The sequence below is a fragment of the Opisthocomus hoazin genome, chromosome 20 (assembly GCF_030867145.1).
Source record: "Opisthocomus hoazin isolate bOpiHoa1 chromosome 20, bOpiHoa1.hap1, whole genome shotgun sequence".
NCBI classification, from domain to species: Eukaryota; Metazoa; Chordata; class Aves; order Opisthocomiformes; family Opisthocomidae; genus Opisthocomus; species Opisthocomus hoazin.
Genome location: NC_134433.1, coordinates 15,720,659 through 15,728,398, shown reverse-complemented (window position 1 = coordinate 15,728,398; position 7,740 = coordinate 15,720,659).

Here is a 7,740-nt window from a genome sequence, read left to right as displayed (position 1 = left end):
TTGATTGCGAAGAGCTAACATAGCCGAGTGACTCGGAGCACGTCAGTAGGAAGGGGCAGCCCTGCTGAAGATGCAGTGCAGGGTTTGGGTTTTGATCACCTTCAGAAATGCCTGGTTTCGGTTTGGCATCCGTTTTTTTTTTCATCTTAGGTGTGCACTGCTGTGGGAAAGGCTTTCAGAGCAGCAATCTGGTGCTCAGCTTTATAGCCAGAGTAGGACACCCCGATAAAAACCTTCCCCCAGAGTTTCTTTGTTTCTGTGATTTTTAGCTACCCCAGACAAAAACTGGAAGCGCAAAGCTGGAAGAGGACGGGAGGCATGAAGGCTGCTTGGTCCCTTTCGTGCAGACTCGGAAGTGATGCTCTCTTTTAGCAAAATTTGGAGAGAAAAGATGCAGGTTTTATTCTGAGCTCCCCTTTGGACCTTCCTGCTCAGCGAGCCCTTTTCAACACATCTGAGTGCCAGGCTGAGCCCTTTCCAAATTCTGCTCCTACATATTGCATTCCCACCAGTCAGGGTGGAAACGACTTGGATTCTTCTACTTATGCCGACTGGGTTTTGCTCCGTGAGTGGCTCGTGAAGCTAACTGGGCTAAGCCTTCCCCAGCTGCTGCATATCCAGCATCAGGCTGAATTGGTCCTGTAGAGGAACAGACAGCCTGGTGGGAAGGAGTGGGGGAAAGAGGCAGTTGGTAACTGGCTGCCTCTGAGCTGATCTTCCCAGGGCAGCAGTGCCTTTTGGGGCTGGGTTTCTGCACCAGCTTGAAGACAGACACAGACTGAGAGGTTTGAGGTGTCCAAGCTCTGTGTAAAGCGCTGTTTGGTATCAGCTGGTATCAGCGCTGCTCCCCAGAAAGCCCCGCAGAGAAGGTAAGTGAGAACCTTGGGGAAAGGTGACTGAGACACAACCCCACCAGAGAGGGACCTGGAGAGGGAAGGGGGAACTGAGCTGAAGGAAAACTGGAGAAAAAAGGCATTCGAAGATACTGAAGGAGAAGGTGACTATTGTGGAGTAAAGAGTGTGTAATAGAGCAGGCGGGATAAAGTCAATAATAAAAATAGAACAAAATGATTAAGAACTAATAGCGTTTACCTAAGAGGTGTGAATTTATGGAGCTGCCGAGGAGCTCGCTGTGTGCTGTCACCCACCCCAGGCAGCAGGAGACAGGAAGGCAGAAAGCCTGATGGGTTGCTAGAGGGTGCTGTGGGTGCTACGCATACCCACGTGTTCGTGGGGAGAAAGGTTCCCCTGATCTGGATTTAACCTCCGGCTGAGGAAACCTTTCTGCCCCAGGGACAACCACCCAAAGCTGCTTCCCTGGGCAGCCTCCGCGGCAGCTGGGCTGGGGCTGTCCCTCCCCAGACCTCACCTTGCGCTGGAGCAGCACTGGGCGGGGTGTTTGCTCCTGCAGACACCCTGGCTGCCTCATTAAGTTGTTGGGAAATACGATGTAATGTCAAATGAGGCTTCTGGAAAACTGTTTTTTTTTCCCCTGCAGTTGCTGTTGGGCACGTTGTGTTTGTCCATGCTGCAGTTGTTATGGAGCAAAGAAGCTAGCAGAAACATGACGAAGTTCATTTATGACCAATACAGGGCTGAGTGATTATTTTGGAGTTCAAAGCTGTTCACAAGGGAGTTCCTCGCAGGCTGCCACAAGGCTTTATCGCTCACTCTTCATGTTCATAACAAACTGCAGCCTCCTTCGTGGCAGGGCACAGGGAAACCGCTGCATTTAATTCGAAGCGCAGGTGTGGGTGCAAAGGAAAAATCCCCCAAATCCCAGCGTTGCTGAGGGCGGGGGGTAACAGCAGGGTCAGGGCTGTCGTGGCTCTCTGCGATGCGAGGCCCCGCTCCCTCCAGGGAGGTATCACCCAAAGTTTGCTGTGTTTCGGTGCTCCCTCCCGGACCGGGATGCGCAGGCTGTGGGGCAGGGGATGGGCACGGGGCAGCCCCGAGCGGTGGGGAGGTGGGATACGGGAGGGCTGGGCATGGCTCCCCTTCACTTCCAGAGCAGAGCGCAGCCCAGACAGGTAAATCCCGTGTCCCAGCCACCTCCTGCTTGCGCTGCAGCTCCGGCGATGCTGCTGGAGAAGTCACTGGGTCAAAACCAGCTTGGTGCTGCCCTCGCTGCCTGCCCCAGAGCTTTATCAGACAGCGAGCACGAGCCCTCGGCGCGGGGCTGCGGCCGTCCCCGGGCAGCAGGGCTCCTTGGCGCTTATCACCTCCGTAATCGTGGGGAGGAACGGAGCCAGGGAAACTCTGCGCAGGGCCAAACCCTGCGTGCTGGCTGCCGGACAGAGGGCTGGGGCACCCCGGCACTGGGTTCCCCGTCCCCGGGTGTGTGATGGCAGCCTGGTGGCAGCGCCAATATTCCTGCCATAGCAGTGCCAGGGCTAAAGCAGCGCCGGGGCTCAGCTGCCATCCCCAGTGCTCCGGTGCTAGCCGGGCTCTGGCCCTGCTGCGGCCAGTCTGGCTCGCATCGGCTGGCACTGAGCTAAGGAAGCCCCAGGTGATCCCCACAGAGGAGCCAGCGTTGTGAAGGCAACGGGCTCTCCAGGGATACCGAAACAGGGACGGGCTATTTCAGCAACTTTAAAAATGTCGTTTGGCGCGCATGTAAACGTAACACGCAGTTGCACAACAGCACCCGGCTCCAAACCCGCGGTCTTTTCAGACTTGTTCTGCCAGTCCAGCCAGATGGCTGGATCTGCTGGAAATTTCGGCAGGAACACCAACAGCAGTGGTGTGGGGCCGTGAGGAGCCGTGGTTCTGCCGGTGCCGTGCACCGACGCCCAGCGGTCCCGGCACTGCCTTCCTGCGCGACAGGTCAAAAGGGAAAGCGTCGTCAGTCCCCTGCGGACAGCAAACACGCTCTGCCCTTTGAAGCCTTTGAGCGGATTTGGTTGGGCTGGTGGTGGAGTTTGAGGAGTACACAGAGAGGAATGCAGAGAGTGCTTGCGCTGGGAGGCCGGGCTGTTTGCAGACGTTGGCAGCTCCCCGCTGCGCCGTGGGCTGGCCGCCGGAGCAGGTATACGGAGCCGGAGGGGTCCCCGTGCCAGGCGGGTGGCAGCTTCGGGCAGCGTGCACCGATCCCAGCTCCTGCTGACATGGGGTTTCCAGCGTGTGGTTGCAGGAGGTCTTCACAAGTCTGTGAAAAGGTTTGATGGGGGGAGAGATGCGAGTCAGAATGACCAGCAGCAGAGAACAGCACCGTAACCGTTTACTGTCCTGAACCAACGCGCTGCTGCCAAGCACCTTAAAACGCCCTCGGCGGCCAGAGAAGACCTCGCTCCCTGCCTGCTCCAGCGCATCTCCGGGCGCTGTGACCTGCCCACCCGCCGCTGCACTGCCCTGCACCGGGCTCCCCCAGCAGCCAAGGGGCCTGCAGGCCTGGGGGCTCACTGATCTGCAAAGACCTCGGGGAGCCTTGATATCCCACCATCCTCCTTCGGAGGCAGGCCAAGGCGTGCGATGCTCCGCATCCCATGGCAGAGCAACAAGGGCTGCAAGCACCAGCAGGTCCATCCCTGCAGCCCTGCACACCCACCACGGCAGAGCCCACCAGCAAACCTTGTGAGCTGCTCCACACCGCTCGCTCTGCAAAGGTCCTTTGCAGGCAGACGCTCGAGTCGCTCGCTTGCGTTCTCGCTGCGAGCGCTACGAGATCTCCCGCGCAGGTGAGATGGGCAGGACACTGCCCTGGGTCCTCCGGGGACAACGGACGGACTCTTCATGGAAGGAGTCTGGTTTCATGTTTACAAATATCTGCAGGGTGGGTGTCAGGAGGATGGGGCCAGACTCTTTCCAGTGGTGCCCAGCGACGGGACAAGGGGCAATGGGCACAAACTGAAGCAGAGGAAGCTCCAGCTGAACCCGAGGAAGAACTTCTTCCCTCTGAGGGTGCCGGAGCCCTGGCCCAGGCTGCCCAGGGAGGCTGTGGAGTCTCCTTCTCTGGAGATATTCCAGCCCCGCCTGGACGCGGTGCTGTGCCCCCTGCTCTGGGTGACCCTGCTTGGGCAGGGGATGGGACTGGGTGACCCACAGAGGGCCCTGCCAACCCCGACCATTCTGTGATTCTGTGATTCACTGCGGGTGGTTAGGTTAACCATCTGGTGTGAGCAGACTGAGCCAGAGGCTGTATCACACGGGCCGGGGCGCTGGGCTAGCTACTCCTCGGTGCAGACAGGTAAACGCCTAAATGAAAGCTCAGGGCTGACGTTCCCAGAGGCAGAGCCCCGTGGGAGGCTCCAGGGCTTGGCCGCTCAGCCTGCACAGGGAGCCCAGCTGCCCTCGGCGCTTGCAGGGTGCGCCTTCGTTAAATCCTGAAGGGTAATTTACCCCTGCTGTGGATGGTGGGAGGCCGACAGGTCCCGCAGCAGGGGCAAAGGAGCAGTGTGTGTTGCCATGAAGGGCTCAGCGGAGCCAGCAACTGGAGTGCTGGAGTGGCCAGCACCATCAGGGAGAAGAGGTCTCTGACCCCCTGGACTTTATTTCTCTGGCCCAGGGATCAAAATTAAAAGTCAAAAAACTCAAATGTGCACCAAAGAGTTGTCCCATCCCAGTATGTGTGTAATAGAGCTACACAAATCCTGAAGCTCAGACCTTTCATGTTATTTTCTGATTCCAGGAACTTGGATTTTACTTTTATATTCAGTAAAATTAATTCTCCTCTCTGTAATTAATATGCTGTTCAAATGGATTCTTAATTACAGATAAATCACAAATCTACACACTCAACTGTTATGCTTTTCAAGTAATAAAAGAGATCATTTGTCTTCCTCAGATGAACAGAGGCCAACTAGCACTCCATTTCCCCCTTTATGAAGAATTCATTTGCCTTAGAAAGAAAGTCTTTAAAAAAACATTGCAAGGATTTCTTGAATAGGGGATCAAAGCTCCCACACTGCTGGAAACCATTTTTGCTAAATCAGACCTGGGTAAAGGAAAAAAAAGTAAAAGTTTTTTGGTAGTGGTTGGGATTACGACACCCTTGGGAGGGACAAGGACGTGGGGTCAAGAAGTTGTGACCAGGTTAGCAACACAGGGAACAGAAGGGGAGGACAAAGGAACAGAAAGTGGAAATGGACAGATGAATGAGGAAGCGTGTTTCTTTGCCGAAAGAGAATGGATGCTACATCAGTTCATACTGAGAGCTAAAGGATGAGGGCCTGTTAATGGATCGGGGGACACAGCAGGGATCAGAGGTCATGAGTGCACTCAGCTGGGCTAATTGACTGTTATGTGCATATTAGTGATGATGATGCAGTCGGAGAGTGGGACGCGGGGAGCAGATATGCAAAAGTTCCACTGGCAAGCGCCGTCCTGCAATTCCTGTCTTGCACCTGCCAAACAAACGCACACACGCAGAAGACAGTGGCCTTGGCTGGCTTTCTTCAGGAGCGGAGCCCACGGCTACAGGTGAGCGTCTCTGACCCAACTGTGCAAGGGATGAAATAAATCTGCTCACCAGATTTGCTTTCCAGTCTCAGGGGTTTTCATCTCGGACATAGGTGTTGGGCACAGCCCAATGACCCGACCAGCGCATCTCACCCGGGCTGCTTCGGCACCGCGGCAGAGTCCCCTGCGCAGCCCTGCGGGACGGGGCTGCTCTGGGGTCGGGAGTGTACCCTGCTTCTAACACCTGCCTGTACCTGCTGCGCTCCCAGGGACTGCCAGCGAGAAGAACAAACCAAAGGGAAAACCGCACAGCCCGGGCTCTCCCCCGCATCCCAGCCCCGTCCGCAGGCGTCCTGCCAGCAGATCCTGGCAGAGCAAGGCTAGGCCTTACCCTCCCCTGCTACAATTTTATGCCAGCCCCGGTGTGTCAGAAGCGCCGTGCTCCCTAGCACGTACGAGCCGGTGCAGGGGGCTTGGTATAAAGACCCCAAGCTGCTCCAGTCACCGCTGCGTTGGCCCCATCTGAGCGTGGCTGCGGCTGGGGGTGTGGACGTGCCCCTCAGCTGGCACAGGCAGCGGTCTCTCGTTTGCTGAGGTGCAGATGGAGTGAGCACTCCCTGGCAGGAGGCACTCCACTTTCGCTTTACTGGTTTGGATCAATTATAGGGAACGAAGCAAGGGGTTTCTACAGCGTGCACCTGAGAGGGGTCCTTCGCTGGGAGGCTTTAGGTCTGCTTGCTCAGAAAAGCAGGAGCAACACACAAAAAAGAGTGAAATCAGCTCCAGTTGACCCAGACACGGGATCAGTTTTGGAGGTCAGGTGCAGTTTTGAGCTGATTTTCGTGGAATCGAGATCCAGCCCGATGAGCACTGCTAATAAAACTGGATTGCCCAGGCTACGTCAGGCTGTCGGGGCGTTAATCACCGCACCCGTGGTGGGGCTGAGCCAAACGGCCCATGCTCCCGCACCACACGCACCCTGTAACGGCCTCGCTGGTCATCTGAGGTCAGCGCTGACTTGGCAATTAGCGCCGAGTGATTGCCAGAACAGCACCGGGGAAGCAAAGCTAAGCCCGACACCGTGACAAGAGCGGTTTTGCTTTGCATTAACCCAGGTTGCTCCATTTTTGTACTTCACCGACTTCTCCCTTTCACCCCTGGCACACGACACGACCCCTCGCAGCCTGGGTCCTGGCACTGGCCCCTCCGCCCGCTGCGGGGCTGATTGACTTCGGCGTAACTCCTGACACAAAGGGATTTCCCAACCAACTGGTGAAGAGAGTGTTTCCCATTTCCTCACTCTTGAATCTGCTGACAGCATCTCTTGGTGAGTGATGGATATTGGAGATGATTTATAGTTCTTTGTTACACAAATGCCTCCACATTCTTCCCCGTCCTCTCAGAGCAACTAGCAGAAAAGCAAGATCCTCAGCCCGGGAGCAGCTCGAAGGATGCGTCGTTGTCTCTCTCCCGCGCTGGCTTTACTCACTGTAAATACGGCAACGGCTCGGGGACGCACACGAGGGAAGCGTCCGCGTCGTGGTGCTCCGCACCCAGCCAGGTCTCCATGCAGCTGCTTCCACCCGTCTGCAGGGAAGTCAAAAGGCTGGCATAGAAAAAGCGCTATAAATCAGACAGATAGGGGCTGCGGGAGGATCGCGTTCATGCAATTTTTCATCTCAAAGTTTGTAATTAAAGTAGTAAATGTTACAGGGGGAACAGCCACTGCCAGTATGTCTTAGAGCTCCTGGATTTCAGCAATGTGAACTTTTAGCCCTTGGGACTTTTATCACATGAAATAGTTATTGTAATGCTGTTCTTGCTTAGTTGGATTTCCGTTTGTTTTACTTCAAGAACACCAGGAAAAATATCTGTATTGTTTGATCTGATACAGAGGACTAGGAGACTTACTGGTACTATTGGATCTCACAGTTTATCATAATGAATAAATAAATGAATCACATAAAATCTGATCTTAATCTATGCAAAGTTTTTTGATTGCCCTGAGCAGCTGAGCCGGTTGCTGCTGCCGTTGCCTCTAGCACTTTATTCGAGCACAGTTGTGAGGCCGGATTGTATCAGTGGAAATCAAGGATTGAGCAAATTAACTGGGCACATTCCTGACTTTAATTTAGGTGTCACTGGGACTGCTAACTGGCTTCACAAAACGCGTGCTGAAAGGTTCTGTCGACGCTGGTCTTAAAATCAGGAGGGTAGCGCAGGACTGAGCCCTAAATTTTTTTAACAAAACGGGTTTGAATCAAACCGAGGGAGAACATTCCTCCACGTCCACAGGGAAAGGCAGAGCCACTTGTTGCAGATCACAGAGGGATTCCCCGTCAA